Below are 17,224 nucleotides of genomic sequence, written 5' to 3' on the forward strand. Positions count from 1 at the left end.
AATTTTGTATACCTTTATCAGGTCCCCCCTCGGCCTTCTCTGCTCTAAGGAAAACAACCCTAGCCTATCCAGGCTTTCTTCATAGCTGAAACACTCCAGTCCAGGCAACATCCTGGTGAATCTCCTCTGCACCCTCTCCAGCTCAATCACATCCTTTCTATAGTGTGGAGACCAGAACTGCGCACATATTCCAGCTGTGGCCTAAATAGCATTTTATACAGCTCCAACATAACCTCCCTGCTGTTGTATTCTGTGCTCAGCTAATAAAGACAAGTATCCCATATGCCTTCTTAACCACCATATCTACCTGTGGTGCTGCCTTCAGGGATCTATGGACATGTACACTAAGGTCCCTCTGATCCTCTGTACTTCCTAGGGTCCTACCATTCATTGTGTATTCCGTTGCTGTGTTAGTCCTCCCAAAATGCATCACCTCACACTTCTCAGGATTAAATTCCATTTGTCACTGCTCTGCCCATCTTACCAGCTCATCTATATCACCCTGTAATCTAACGCTTTCCTCCTCAGTATTTACAACACCACCAATTTTCATGTCATCTGCGAACTTACTGATCATACCTCCTATATTCATGTCTAAATCATTAATGTGCACTGCAAACAGCAAGGGTCCCAGCGCTGATCCCTGCAGTACACCACTTGTCACAGGCTTCCAATCACAAAAATAACCTTCGACCATCACCCTCTGCCTCCTGCCACTAAGCCAATTTTGGATCCAATTTACCAAATTGCCCTGGATCCCATGGACTGTTGCCTTCTTGACCATTCTCCCATGTGGGACCTTGTCAAAAGCCTCACTGAAGTCCATGGAGAACATCAACTGCACTACCCTCATCTACACAACCAGGCACCTCCTTGAAAAATTCAATCAAATTTGTTAGACATGATCTCCCCCCTCCCCTTCAAAGCCATGCTGACTATCCCTGATTAATCCCTGCCTCTCCAAGTGGAGATTAATCCTGTCCCTCAGAATATTTTTCCAATAGTTTCCCTGCCACTGATGTTGGACTCACTGGCCTGTAATTACCTGGTTTATCCCTACTACCCTTCATGAATAATGGTACCACATTTGCAGTCCTCTGGCACCTCTCCTGTGGCCAGAGTGGATTTGAAAATTAGTGTCAAAGCCCCTGCAATCTCCTCCCTTGCCTCACATAGCAGCCTAATATACATCTCATCTGGACCTGGGGATTATCCACTTTTAAGCCCGCTAAAACCACTGATACCTCCTCCCTTTCAATGTTAATTTATTCAAGTATATCACAGTCCCTCTCCCTGATTTCTACATCTACTTCGCCCTTCTCCATAGTGAACACAGATGAAAAGTAATCATTTAAAATTCACCTACGTTCTCTGGCTCCACGCACAGATTGCCACTTTGGTCCCTAATGGGCCCTACTTTTTCCCTGGTTATCCTCTTGCCCCAAATATATTTATAAAATGCCTTGGGATTTTCCTTTACATTGCCTGCCAGTGCTTTTTCACGCCCCCTCTTCGCTCTTCTAATTACATTTTTAAGAACCCCTCTACACTTTCTATACTCCTCTAGGGCTTCTGCTGTTTTCAGCCCTCTGTATCTGCCATACACCTTTTTTCCTTATCCAATCCTCTATATCCCTTGACATCCAGCGTTCCCTGGACTTGTTGGTCCTACCCTTCACCTTTACCGGAACATGTTGGCTCTGAACTCTCACTATTTCCATTTTGAATGACTCCCACTGATCTGATACAGACTTTCCTATAAGTAGCTGCTCCCAGTGCACTTTGGCCAGACCCTGTCTTGTCATATTGAAGTCGGCCTTCCCCCAATTCAGAATCTTTATTTCTAGTCCATCTTTGTCCTTTTCCATAACTACCTTCAATCTTACAAGTTATGGTCACTATCCCCAAAATGCTCCCCCCACCGACACTTCTGCCACTTGCCCGGCTTCACTCCCTAAGCTTAGGTCAAGTACCGCCCCTTCTCTTGTAGGACATTCTACTTGCTGAGTCAAAAAGCTCTCCTGGATCACTTTAAGAATTCTGTTCCCTCTAAGCCTTTCACGCTAAGACTATCCTAGTTAATATTGGGGAAGTTGAAATCCCCTACTATTATTACCCTATTATTTTTACACTTCTCTGAGATTTGCTTACATATCTGCTTCTCTAACTCTCCCTGACTGTTTGGAGGCCTATTGTACACTCCCAGCAAAGTGATTGGCCCCTTTTTCTTTTTATGTTCTACCCATATGGCCTCATTTGAAGAACCTTCTAAGATATCATCCCTCTTTACTGCAGTAATTGACTCCTTGATCAATAGGGCAATGCCACCTCTTTTACAGCCTTCCCTGTCACACCTGAAGATTCTGTACCCTGGAATATTGAGCTGCCAGTCCTGCCCTTCCCTCAACCATGTCTCTGTGTTAGCAACAATATCATATTCCCATGTGGTAATCAACGCCCTCAGTTCATCTGCCTCACTTGTAAGACTCCTTGTGTTAAAATAGATGTAATCCAGTTTTGCATTATTCCTTTGTGCCTTGACAGGTCTATATTTGCTCTGCCTTCCAGACTGACTTAGTTTCTCTTCTGTTTCATGCATCACCCCCTCCTGTACCTCCACTCTATATCCCATTCCCCCGCCAAATTAGTTTAACCCCCCCCCCCCCCCCCCCCCCCCCCCCCCCCCCCCGCCACCAACCTCCCCGCAAGGATGTTTGTCCCGTTCCGGTTCAGGTGCAACCCATCCGTACTTGTACGTCCCACTTTGCCAGAAACAGACCCAGTGATCCAGGAAACTAAAGCCCTCCCTCCTGCACCATCTGTTTAGCCATGCATTCCATAAGACGTAGGAACAGAAGGAGGCCATTCGGCCCATCCAGTCTGATCCGCCATTCAATGAGATCATGGCTGATCTAATAATCCTCAACTCCACTTTCCTGCCTGTTCTCCATATCCCTTGATTCCCTTACTGATTAAAAATCTGTCTATCTCAGCCTTGAATATACTTAATGACCCAGCCTCTTCAGCCCTCTGCAGTAAAGAATTCCATAGATTGACTACCCTCTGAGAGAAGAAATTTCTCCTCATCTCTGTTTTAAATGCGCATCCCCTTACTCTGAGATTATGCCCTCTGGTCCTAGACTCTCTCTCACAAGGGGAAACAACCTCTCAGCATCTACCCTGTCAAGCCCCCTAAGAATCTTATGTGTTTCAATAAGGTCACCTCCCATTCTTCTAAACTCAATGAGTACAGACCTAACCTATTCAACCTCTCCTCATAAGAAATCCCCTCCATCCCCCGGATCAACCTAGTGAACCTTCTCTGGACTGCCTGCAATGCCAGGATATCTTTCCTTAGATAAGGGGACCAAAACTGTTCACAGTATTCTAGGTGTGGTCTAACTAGTGCCTTGTAAGCTTTAGCAGGACTTTCCTATTTTTATACTACATTCCCTTTGAAATAAAGTCCAACATTCCATTTGCCTTACCTATTACCAGCTTAACTTGTATATTAGCTTTCTGTGATTCATGCATGAAGACTCCCAAATCCTTCTGTGCTGAAGCTTTCTTCAGTCTTTCTCCATTTAAGTAATATTCAACTTCTCTATTCTTCCTGCCAAAATGCATAACCTCACATTTTCCCACATTATATTCCATCTGCCACTTTTTTGCCCACTCACTTAATCTGTGTATACTCTCTGTAGACTCTTTGTGTCATCCCACCTATTTTTGTGCCATCTGCAAACCTGGTGATAGTACACTCATTTCCCTCATCCAAGTCATTAATATATATTGTAAATAATTGAGGCCCCAGCAGTGATCCCTGTGGCACTCCACAAGTTACAGGTTGCCACCCTGAAAATGCCCCCTGGATCCCAACTCTCTTTTTTATTAACTAGCCAGTCCTCTATCTATGCTAATATATTACCCCCAACACCATGGGCTGTTATCTTACTAAGTAGCCTTATGTGTGGTACCTTGCCTTTTGGAAATCCAAATATATTACACCTACTGGTTCCCCTTTATCTATCCTGCTTGTTACCTCCTCAAAGAATCCTAATAAATTTAGCAGGCATGATTTCCCTTTCATGAAGGCATGCTGAGTCTGCTTGATTATATTATAAATTTTTAAATGCTCTGCTGTTACATCCTTTACAAGACTCTTAACATTTTCCCAATGACAGATGTTAAGCTAACTGGCCTATAGTTACCTATTTTTTTGTCTCCCTCCCTTTTTTAGAAAGGGTGTTACATTGGCAGTTTTCTAATCCTCTGGGACTTTCTCAGAATCTAAGGATTCTTGGAAAAGAATCATCCTCTTTCATCATTCATCCTTTCCATCCTCCTATTCCTATACTCACAAGCACATGGCACAGGGAGTAATCCAGAGATTACAATCTTTGAGGCCCATCTTTTTAATCTGCTACCTAGTTCCCTAAATTCTTGTTGCAGGACCTCATCCCTCTTTCTACCTATGTCGTTGGTAGCAATGTGAACACGACCTCTGACTGTTCGCCCTCCCCCTTCAGAATGCCCTGCAGCCATTCTGTGACATCCTTGACCCTGGCACCAGGGGAGCAACACACCATCCTGGAGTCACGTCTATGGCCGCAGAAGCACCTATCTACACCCCTCACTATTGAGTCTCCTACCACTATTGCTCTTGCACCCTTAATCCTCCCCCCTTGTGCAGCTGAGCTACCCACAGTACATGAACGTGGCTCTGTCTGCACTCTCCAGAGGAACCTTCACCCTCACCATTTTCCAACACAGGAAAACTGTTCTTGAGTGAGATGCACTCTGGGGTTTTCCTGACTACCTGCCTGCCTCCCCTCTCCTGACTGGTGGTTACCCATTCCCTCTCTGACTGCACTTCCTTACGCTGCAGAGTGACCACATTTAAAAATGTGCTATCCACATAACCCTCAGCCTTGCAGATGCGCTGCTGCGTCTCCAGCTGATGCTCAAGCTCTGAAACCTGTTTCTCACGCCGGTGAAGCCGGTGGCACTTTCTGCGCATGTGGTCATCCAGAGACTCTTACATCTGTAACGTTGCTTTAAAGTTGAAAAATAAACAACTTATCCACTACCTACCAATCAGCTGTCTCCCTTATCCTGACGTCACTCCTTTTGAATTCCAGCACCACCGAGTGTCTGGGTGAGAACCGGCTCCCTCATAGGTAAATGCCGCTCCGCTCCCTCTCAGGTAAACTCTGGCTCTTAAAGTCCTCTCGCACTCTCCTCTATGTGCTGCTGACCGTCTGTCCCAGGGTCCTCCTCTCGCACTCTGCCATTGATGCTGCTGACTGACTGTGCAAGGGTCCTTCACTTCCACTGTCCTCTAGGTGCTGCTGACTGCCTGTCCCAGGGTCCTCCCCTCACATTCTCCTCAAATGACTTGTTTAAAAAGAAAAGAAATTTTAGTGACTGCAAAAGTGCAAATGCCTGCAGCTATCTAATTCTTCAGCTAGTTATTGCACTCTGTGTCCTTGCATGAAATTAATGGATGTTATCGTTTTAACGCAAGGATTCTGAATTATTGGATATTTAATATCACAACTCAGCAGATAGATGTGGATTTTTTGAAGCCCTAGTTTCTAAGAAGGCTCCAGGGTGGCTTTATGATTAGTTCATATTGAAAAGCTTGGCCATTTTAATCTTTGGGCTACAAGTGTGACCATTATTGAGAGTGTATCTATAAAAGGAATGACTTTGTGATATGTCGCTGATTTTCATTGTAAAATAACAATCTTTTTGTCCCTTCCTCAGTTGTTTTTCTTTTATTCATTCATGGGATGTGGGCATCGCTGGGTGGGCCAGCATTTATTGCCCATCCCTAATTGCCCTTGAGAAGATGGTGGTGAGCTGCCTTCTTGAACCGCTGCAGTCCATGTGGTGTAGGTACACCCACGGTGCTGTTAGGAAAGGAGTTCCAGGATTTTGACCCAGCGAAAGTTAGGGGACGGTGATATATTTCCAAGTCAGGATGGTGAGTGACTTGGGGGGAAACTTCCAGGTGGTGGTGTTCCATCTATCAGCTGCCCTTGTCCTCCTGGGTGGTATTGGTCGTGGGTTTGGAAGGTGTTGTCGAAGGAGCTTTGGTGAATCCCTGCAGTGCATTTGTAGATGGTACACACTGCTGCTACTGTGTGTCGGTAGTGGAGGAAGTGAATGTTTGTGGATGTGGTGCCAATCAAGGGGGCTGCTTTGTCCTGGATGGTGTCCAGCTTCTTGAGTGTTGTGGGAGCTGCACTCATCCAGGCAAGTGGAGATTATTCCATCACACTCCTGACTTGTGCCTTTTAGATGGTGGACAGGCTTAGGTGTCAGGAGGTGGGTTACTCTTCGCATGATTCTTAGCCTCTGATCTGCTCTTGTGACCATGGTATTTATACGGCTAGTCCAGTTCAGTTTCTGGTCACTGGTAACCCCTCAGGATGTCAATAGTGGGGGATTCAGTGATGGTAATGTCATTGAACATCAAGGGGCAGTGGTTGGATTCTCTTTTGTTGGAGATGGTCATCGCCTGGCACTTGTATGGCGCAAATGTTACTTGCCACTTATCAGCCCAAGCCTGGATTTTGTCCAGGTCTTGCTGCATTTGGACATGGACTACTTCAGTATCTGAGTAGTCGCGAATGATGCTGAACGTTGTGTAATTCATCAGTGAACATCCCCACTTCTGATTTTATGTTGGAAGGAAGGTCAGTGCTGAAGCAGCTGAAGATGGTTGGGTCGAGGACACTACCCTGAAGAACTCCTGTGGCGATGTTCTGGAGCTGAGATGACTGACTGACCTTCAACAGCCTCAGCCATCTTCCTTTGTGCTAGGTATGACTCCAACCAGTGGAGAGATTTTCCCCTGATTCCCATTGACTCCAGTTTTGCTAGGGCTCCTTGATGCCACACTCAGTCAAATGTGATCTTGATGTCAAGGACAGTCACTCTCATCTCATCTCGGGAGTTCAGCTCTTTTGTCCATGTTTGAACCAAGGCTGTAATGAGGTCAGCAGCTGAGTGGCCCTGGCAACACCCAAACTGGGCATCAGTGAGCAGGTTATTGCTGAACAAGTGCCACTTGATCACACTGTTGATGACCCCTTCCATTACTTTACTGATAGTTGAGAGTAGACTGATGGGGCGATAATTGGCCGAGTTTGATTTGTCCTGCTTTTTGTGCACAGGGCCTATCTGGGCAATTTTCCGGGTAGATGCCAGTGCTGTAGCTGTACTGGAACAGCTTAGCTAGGGGCATGGCAAGTTCTAGAGCACAAGTCTTCAGTACCATTGCCGGAATATTGTCCGGGCCCATAGCCTTTGCAGTATCCAGTGCCTTCAGCCATTTCTTGATATCACGTGGAGTGAATCGAATTGGCTGAAGACTGGCATTAAAAGATACTGGGGACCTCTGGAGGAGGCCGAAATGGATCATACACTCGGCACTTCTGGCTGAAGATTGTAGCAAATACTTCAGCCTTGTCTTTTGCACTGATGTGCTGGGCTCCTCCATCATTGAGGTTGGGGATGCTTGTGGAGTCTCCTCTTCCAGTGAGTTGTTTAATTGTCCACCACCATTCACAACTGGATGTGGCAGGACTGCAGAGCTTAGATCTGATCTGTTGGTTGTAGGATCGCTTAGCCCTGTCTATTACTCGCTGCTTATGCTGTTTGGCACGCAGGTAGTCTTATGTTGTCGCTTCACCAGGTTGACACCTCATTTTTAGGTGTACCTGGTGCTGCTCCTGGCATGCCCTCCTCCACACTTCATTGAACCAGGGTTGATCCCCTGGCTTGATGGTAATGGTAGAAAGGGGAATATGTCAGTCCATGAGGTTACAGATTATGTTCGAGTACAATCCTGTTGCTGATGATCCACAGCGCTTCATGCCCAGCCTTGAGTTACTAGATCTGTTTGAAATCTATCCCGTTTAGTACTGTGGTAGTGCCACACAACACGATGGAAGGTATCAAGGCAAAGGTGGGACAATATGTGTTTTCCACAATGACTATGCGGTGGTCACCCCTATCAATACTGTCTTGGACAGATAGATCTGTGGCAGGCATGTTGGTGAGGTCAAGTATGTTTTTCCCTCTTGTTGGTTCCCTCACCACCTGCCGTGGACCCAGTCTATCAGCTGTGTCATTTAGGGCTCGGTCAGTGGTGATGCTACCAAGCCACTCTTGGTGATGCGCATTGAAGTCCCCCATCCAGAGTACATTCTGTACACCTCCAAGTGGTATTCAACATGGAGGAGCACTGATTCATCAGCTGAGGAGGACGGTACGTGGTAATCAGCAAGAGGTTTCCTTGCCCGTGTTTGATCTGATGCCATGAGACTTCATGGGTCAGGGAGTCGATGTTGAGGACTGTATACCACTGTGCTGCTATCTCTGCTGGGCCTGTCTTGCTGGTGAGACAGGACATATCCAGGGATGATGATAGTGGTGTCTGGGACATTGTCTGTAAGGCATAATTCCATGAGGATGACTATATCAGGCTGTTGCTTGACATGTCTGTGAGACAGCTCTTCTAATTTTGGCACTAGCCCCCAGAAGGAGGACTTTGCAGGGTACACAGGGCTGAGATCGTTTCCGGTGCCTAGGTCCGGTTTCATTCCTTTTTTGTGACTTTGTAGAGGTTTGTTACAACTTGCCTATTTCAAAGAGCTTTTAAGAGTCAACCACATTGCTGTGGGTCAAGTGTAGGCCTAGTAAGGACAACCGATTTCCTTCCCTAAAGCGAAGTGAACCAGATTTTTACAACAGTCAACAATGATTCAGTCACCAGACTTTTAATTCCAGATTTTTTATTGAATTCAAATTACCCTGGGTCTCTGGATTACTAGTCCAGCAACAGTACCACTATGCCATCACCTCACAGCTATTGTCATTGCCCTGATCTTCATGAAGCACTGACTGCAATATCCTTTTTCATCTTAAATCTTAAGTATGCTTCAAGAAACCTGTTCACCAAAAAATAGTCCACCTTCTCTCAGCAGCTGATGTTCAGCTGGAAACAAGAAATTTGCCACCTTTTATTTGTTAGGGTAATGCTTCCTGATGTAACCTTTGTCTCTGTGTGGCTCCCTCTTATAAGCAGCATCATCTCAGCCCCCAGTCACCATGGGCTGAATTTTACACTTGGGGCAGGTCTCCATCTGTGCTTGCCTGGCTTGTACTGGAGCCACTTAATGGCTGCCGGGCATCTAATTGACTCAAGGCAGGCCTTGTGCCCCCATCAGGAGGAAGTTCTGTCTCCTGGAACTGCTAGCCAATCAAATGCCTGGCAGCTGTCTTATCCCAGCAGCACCTCTGGGAGCAGTGAGGCCACTGCTGGGACTGCAGACAAATAGAGCCTTGATTGAGAGATGGGCCCAGGCTAGCAGGGGGTTGGGAAACACAAGGATGGGGGTTGGTAGAATATCTCCCGGTGGGGGGGCGACTCCAATGGGCACAAGGGAGGCCTGAAAAGACGGCTGCCCCCTCCCCTTGCCGGCCACCCCCTCCCCTTGCCGGCCACTAGTCCGCCAAGTTTCACCTGGCAGGCTGGATGTTTGATGCCAGCCTCTACAACTCTACAACCACCACCAGCATCAATAAGTATCTCTTGATACTCTTGTTTCATCAGTAAACCAATGAAATAAACAAATTAACAATCTCAAGATAAAAGCAAAATAATGCGGATGCTGGAAATCAGAAATAAAAACAGAAAATGCGAGTAAAGCTCAACAGATCTGGCAGCATCAGTGGCGAGAGAAACGGAATTAACATTTTGAGTCCGTATGACTTCTTCAGAGCTAAAGAGTGGACCAAGAGAGCCAAGTGTCTCTTTATATTCACTCACAAAGTGAGACATTACAAACTACAATTCGTGCCATTGCTGATTTTGGCACTAGCTACTGTAGCCTAGTGGCTATGTTACTGAGCTAGTAACCCAGCAGTTATGGAGGTATGAGTTCAAATCCCACCATGGCAAGTGATGAATTTTCTTTATATTCTTTTGAGAAAAACTCAAGCCAGATGAATGCTGCACTCGTGCACAGATGGGGACCTGCCTCTTTAGCTCTGAAGAAGAGTCATAGGGACTCAAAACGTTAACTTTGTTTCTCTCTCCACAGATGCTGCCAGACCTCCTGAGTTTTGCCAGCATTTTCTCTTTTTATTTCAAATTAACAACCCCTGTTAAAGGGGTACTTCCATGTTATTGTAACTAAAACAGAAACTTTAACAGAAATTTAGCGTTTCTTTATACTCTTTTGAAAATCAGATCAAATAGTCAGATGATCAACCTATAACTTTACTGTGACAGCAAAACACTTCAAAGAAACTTACCAAATTATAATGTCAATGCTGAGGCTCGTGATGCACTCCAGCCCCTGCAGCACCCACTAGTCGCAGAAGGCCTCGAGATGGACACTGCATGCTCCCTCTTCAGGGACACTAGGGTGTGGACATAATGACAAAAGAGTGGCAAACAGTTAAGTTGAATGATCCCCCTCAACTGCCAGCTGCCTGGACCTGTTTATAGCCACTTTTGCCAGGCTGCTGCACACACCACCCTCCATTCCAAATCCCCAGTGGAGAAAGGGAGGATTCCCGCAATGGAGAGCCCTCCACTGGGGACCCTCCTCCAGCAGGATGGAACGCACAGCGTGAACAGACAGCTGTCATGGGCAGGGAAGTGGAGCAGAGTGGAATGGCATGGAGGGGATTTCAGTGTGACGGCTCAGATTGTGGGTCTGAGGTTTCAGGACACCAGGTCAGTGAGAAATTCCGTCCAATTGGGAGTCAGTTTGGATGGGCGTGCTCCACACGCCTGAGCTGCTTCCACACAAGTGCACTCGGGGCTGAGCACCACGTTTGTAAGGCTCTGGATGGCTTGGGCTGCGAGCTGGACATCCACCATCTGGCAACCTCAAGCCTGCCAAGTGTCTCTTTATATTTATTCAAAAAGTGAGACATTACAAACTACAATTCGTGCCATTGCTGATTTTGGCACTGGTTACTGTAGCCTAGTGGCTTTGTTACTGAGCTAGTAACCAAGAAGTTATGGAGCTATGAGTTCAAATCCAACCTTGGCAGGTGGGGAATTTTCTTTATATTCTTTTGAGAAAAACTCAATCCAGATGAATGCTGCACCCAAGCCTGGAGCAGGTCTTGAAACCTGGACCTTCTGACAAGTAGACCGAGTAGATTGAGGAACTCGGATTCTATAAGTCTCTTTTTGTACTGGACTCATTTGAGTATCAAATAAACTAACTCATTAGCATCCCTTTAAAGTGGCACTAAAAACAAATCTTTAAAGGAAATTCATCAAATTTAAATTAAAATACAATTTTGGGGGGACTATGATGCATTCCAGCCCCTGCAGCACCCACTGCTTGTGGAAGGCCTCAAGCTTACTGTGGACACTGTGTGCTCCCTCTCCAAGGACACCCTGTGCGGATGTAATCACAGAAGAGGAACAGACGGTTAGGACAAACAACCCTCTTAACCTTCTGCTGCCTAGACCCGTTAATGGACACCTTGGTCAGGCCCAGGAGCGGGCTTACACCTGCCCACCTCCATCCATACCAGAAGGCCAAAGGTCAGGAGCGTGGGGCTGAAGTGCAAACAAAATTTAAGGGCAGCCCACTCAAAAAGTTGGAACGGAGCCACAACCTAGGTAGACGTGGAACAGGGACTCCTTAAGGCCACAGAAAGGCAAAGTGTCTCCTTATATTCTTTCGAGGATACCAGATAAACAAATGAACTAATGAGCAAATTAAGTGTGCATGGGTTATTATCCAATGAGTGGCCCACACCTGTAGACACATATACTTAATTTATGCAGTTAACATATAGAACCATGTGCTAGTGCTCCATTAAATCTTTCACAAGTGAACCATTCTTGTACTCTTGAGTATATTAATAAAACAAATCAATAAATTAACTGCCCATTAAAGATGCATTGTAACTAAAAGCAAAAATTTCAATTGAAACTTATCAAAATAGTATTTTGGGGGCTGGCAATGCCCGCTATTGGCAGAAATCCTCAAACATGTACCAGCAGACACCAGGGACACCCAGGCATGGATAATAACCACGGAAAAGTGGCAGACCGGCGAGTCGAAAGACTCCCCTCAACCACCCCCTGCCCATCTTAGCCAGGCCCAGGAAGAGCCTCTGATCTGCCTTTCTGAACAGGTTGCCAAATATCAGGAGCAGCCCCCTCAAAAAATGAAAAAAGAGGCTACAACCTTGCACAACCTGCGTAAATGTGGAACACTGACTCTTGAAGGCTACAATAATTACAGGCAAAGTGTCTCTTTATACTCCTTTGAGGATACCAAATAAACAAAAGAACTAATAAACAAATTAAGTTAACAGTGTGCATAGGTTATTATCCAATGATTGGCTCACAACTTTAGACACATAACCTTAATTTGTAGAATTAACATAAAGGACCATGTGCCAGTGATCCTTTAAATCATTCACAAGTGAACCATTCTTATGTCTACCAAGTCACTGGCTGCTGACTATTGATAGGCGAGAGAGAGAGAGGGGAAATGGCAGAGACCAATCCTGTACTTGTGGAACATGCATACACACACACTTCCCAGGAGAGGTCACTAGATACAGTGAACAGCAGCCGTGCGTCATTTTATTCTCTTAGGTCAATTGTAGAGATGAGCTAGCTTGGCACAGATCATATCAAATCTCAGTTTCCTGATTTCATTGGCATACTTGCCATCGGATTGTCTGTAATTTAAATGCTCGTGTTGGAAAATTACCTAATTGTCTGAAGACCTGTCTTTGTTTTTATTATTCACATGCCACAAGACAACTTCTGCATTAACCCTCACAGCACCAGGCATAATATTGCTTATCTAGGTGCAGCTGAGCTCTGACGACTGCTTGTGAGTGTTAGTTGGTTAGGGCTGTCTGCTGCTTTGACTCATTTTTAACTCCATGGATTGACCTGGATTGACACAATGCAGTCATATTCAAACCTAAGTTGGGTCAGTCAAGTTTCTCTGATCTGAATAATGAGGTTTATGATCCTGGAAGAAGAAAACAGATAAAGCACGATTCTTAAAGGAAGAAAATTAAAGTGGAGAGATTGGGTAAAAACAGGTTTTAAAAACTAGTTAAAAGAGATAGGGAATCTGGAGAAAGAGAAGACAAAATAAGAAGAGTTAGTGTTTAAATCTTATTTAGAGACTTCAGTGGTTATTTTTTGTAGTTTAGATTTAATCTGGGAGCTAAAAAACAAACACTTCTCACATTCAAGTAGTTTCTTTACTATAATATTAATATTTATCACAATTCAACAGTATGAGATAATTGGCAGCCCAGAGGTGATTATTTCCCTGGAATTCTCAGCGGTGTAAAGGTTATAGTCAATGCACCAATATAATGTTTGTATATAATAATATACATGGCCATTTTATTTCATAATGGTGTTCGTTCAAAATAATGTGAGATTCCGTTTGCACATGCACAGTCATTTCGTTCACCATGTTGCAAACCTTATTGTGCTAAACACAAAGATGTAAGAGAATTTATTCAAATCTCTGAGGAAAACATTGCAGTTAGCAAAATTTTTTGGATATTGTGTTTTGAGAAACGAGAAGGATATGAAAGAAAATCAAAAAGCAGAGCCCAAGGGTTTTAGTGATGTTTTTCTGACTGAATCAGAGCAAGGCCAACTCCACGGCACCAGCTAATAACTCATTGAGTAGTGCGAAGCACAAGCCCCCGAAGAATAAGGCCGCGGCAGCCTGCTTCGCGGAGTCAGGCAAGAAGACTAAAGCCAAAGCTGCTGGACCCAAGAAGTCTGTGAGACAAATGGACTATTGACTCTCCTGTGGAATGTTTGGAAGCCATGTTCCCGGTGTCAAAACAGGGAAGCAAGCAGCTGAAAACTATAGTTGAAGCTCTGTGTGCCAATAACAGTGCCAACGGTGGTAGGTGTGGCTGTGCAAGCGGTGCTAATCAGTCACATCAGACGAGAAGAAGTCACCACACTCAAGCTTGCCTATACGAAGACTTAGCTGATTATGACCAATTCTCCGACTCAACCCCCTTTGATCTCTATGCTGAACAGCTTCATGGGAGCACTGATGATGAGTATGAACCACCTGATACTTATAGATCTAGATCTAGTGCTCTGCTGATGAAAGACGGACCACCCATGGGAACCTAATTGGCTGTTTGTGACAAAAATACAAACCAGCATGAAAAACAATCGATTGGTTTTGCATCCAGATTTGTGTCCTCCACTCCCCCTCTGCCCGAGGAGGGGACCTGCTGAGTGATGAACATCTGGAAAAGGTGAATTATTTTTTTGAACAAGTCCCCTTGAGGAGAAATACATGTCAGAAATATGCCAGACTTACCTCAAGCCAGGTAACTACAATTTGATAGTCTCAAAGGTGAATCCCTTGATCTGGGAAAATCTGAATCATTCAGTTTGCAGTTTGGACATGAAATTTCAGAGGTGCCAAAGGCCCCTAGTGAAGGGGCTCGCAGTGTTCTTTAAATCTACAAATGACAGTGCTCTCAACAGGATGCTATTTCTTTGCAAGCCAACACCAGTCTCGAGCTGAATCAGCTCAGTGAAGACCTAATAAAGCCTGATCTCAACTTGAGATACACACATCCATACAAACCGAGTGTAAAGAGTGGTTGTTCAGAGATGATCTCCGTAAGACTGTGAAAGAAATAGATGAGGAACAAAAGACAGCAAGTGTGATGAGAAGCTGCGCTCAGTTGAGAATGTGCTATAACCCATATCGCATTCCTATGGCAGGCAGTGCAAGTAGGCTTCTTCCTCATCAGAAATACCAGGAAGCAGAATGGATACCATCCAAGAGGAAAGTACCTCAGTGTTATTTTAGGGTCAATCATCACTTCAACCACCCACATTATCTGCAGAACAGGCATTAACAGGGACAAAGACTGAGACACAAGTATAGGAAACTGCCCGCAGACAGCCGCCAGCTGAGCCAGAATTAGGAAACCTTTCAACCTCAACAGCTGTACTAATGCATCTCAAGTGAAAGTGTGAAGCTTTATTTTCGTGTCTCAACTGAAATTGAGTATATTGGAAGTCGATTTAGCAGCTATAAAGATGCTTAGGCAATGATAACATTGGGCCAAACCATTTTGAACATTGCTCTGGGTATGAATTAGAATTTGTTTTTTTTATGTCCAGCCAAGCAAGTTTTTATACCTCAACCATACAAATTGAACAGTGAAGAAATTAAAGCTGTTGTTGAGACTTCAATACAAAGGCATGATTGAAAAGACTAAACCCCAGCATGGAGACTATGTTTTAAATATTTTTGCTCAACAGAAGAACGATGGTGGATATCACACAATCCTGGATCTAATATCCTGAACTAACAGATATACCACATTTCAAAATGTACACCGTAGACATTGCTGTGCAATTTCTCACCAGGGGCTGTTTTATGGCCTCAATAGACTTCAAAGATGCATGCTATATGGTACCAATTGCAAGACAACAAAGGAAATATCTAAAGTTCAGATGGAAAGGGACACTATGGTAGTTTAAAGTATTAACAAATAGACTGAGCTCAGTACCACATGTTTTCACAAAAGTTGTTGAAACCACCATTTGCAATCATGAGGAGCAAAGGTCACACTGGTGGCAAAAAGAGATGACACCTTGTTGCCAAAATGAAGGAGAACAATGGATGCAGTCAGAGAAACTGCCCAAATACTAACTGACCTTGTTTTTGTCATCAACCGCACAGATCAGTCCTTGACACAGTAGAAAAATTACGTTTCTAGGATTCATACCTCTACAATGCAAGTCAGTAGTCTCACTGAAGCAAAGTCAGAGGAAATATGTTATTTCTGCAAACGTTTGTTGGCCTCACATTCACCATCAATATGATTTGTTTCCTCTGTGACTTGCAAATTAATGGCTGCTTTTCCTGGTGTATGGGCCATTGCATGACAGAGAGCTTAAAAAGGAAAAAGCATGGATTTTGAAAGAAAACAAAGGGCAATATGACAGAAAAATGATTCTTTCCCCTGCAGCTCATGATGAGCTCACTTGGTGGGTTGACAGTGTGTAAGCCTCAGTCAATGACATTGATAAGTGAACACCAACAATACACATCACAAGCAATGCTTTAGGATTAGGATGGGGTTATCCAATGGTACCACACACACACACTGGAGGAAGGTGAAATGCTGAAGAAACAGCACAAGCAGAAAGAAATGAAATTGCTTTGAGTTGAAGGCGACTGCCTTTGCCTTGCAAGCTTTTTTGTACACATAACAGTCGTGTAAATGTTGCTATGCAACCAGACAATACAACTGGAGTGGCATACATAAATAATATGGGAGGAACAAAATCACAGGCACATAATGAACTAGTCAAGATTTTCTGAAAATGATGCTTATCTAGAGATATTTGGGTCACTGCTAAACATTTGCCTGGTGCCTCGAATCAAATAAATCAAGGAAATTCAGTGACCAGCTTGAACGGAAGCTAGATGGGACTGTTTTCCTATAGCTGTGTAATTTGTATGGAAAACTAGATATTGACCTTTTTGCATCACATTTAAATGCACAGGGAGAAAACTATGTTTCTTAGTTACCAGACCCTGGTGCCATGGCAACAGAAGCCTTTTCAATCACCGGGTAAAGCTATTCTTTCAATGCATTTCCACCATTTTGTAAGATAAGTAGAGACTTTCAGAAAATTGAAAGGGAGGAAGCTGATTTTCTTCATGATAGTGCTGAGATGACCAACACAGCCATGGTTTGCAAAGCTGTTGAATTTACTTTTGCAAGAACCAGCAATACTCCAATCAATGAATCATTGAATTTCTCAACCTACATCAACAGTTTGCCACCTACTTTGAGCATCTTAACCTTATGTCCTGCAGGTTGTCAGGAAAAACCTGCAAGATTGAGGGCTTTGCAACAGAAAATGCACCCACTACCCACTCTCGTGACTTTTCATACAACTTTAAATTGACATGGAATTGTATTGAAGTACATGACAGATTATATGTTTTCACATATACTTCATTACTGATTACACGTGTCACTCTTCAGTGCTAAGTACAAAAGGAAACTCAATAGTTGGCACTGAGAGTTTATGAACTCTGCCCTCACTTTTAAGACTAGCTAGCTGTGCATGTGTGAATCAGAGCTAACATTATATATCACTCCAGCTACCTAATAAAATGAAGATCAA

The 17,224-nt window shown here is 44.3% G+C and overlaps 1 protein-coding gene across 3 annotated transcripts in view; it reads left to right on the top strand.

Moving 5' to 3' along the window:
* Positions 1–17,224, top strand: part of lins1 (lines homolog 1) — a 50,767-nt gene that overhangs the window by 23,454 nt on the left and 10,089 nt on the right. The window lies entirely within an intron of this gene.

This window comes from Carcharodon carcharias, chromosome 26 (assembly GCF_017639515.1).
Source record: "Carcharodon carcharias isolate sCarCar2 chromosome 26, sCarCar2.pri, whole genome shotgun sequence".
Classification (NCBI taxonomy): Eukaryota; Metazoa; Chordata; class Chondrichthyes; order Lamniformes; family Lamnidae; genus Carcharodon; species Carcharodon carcharias.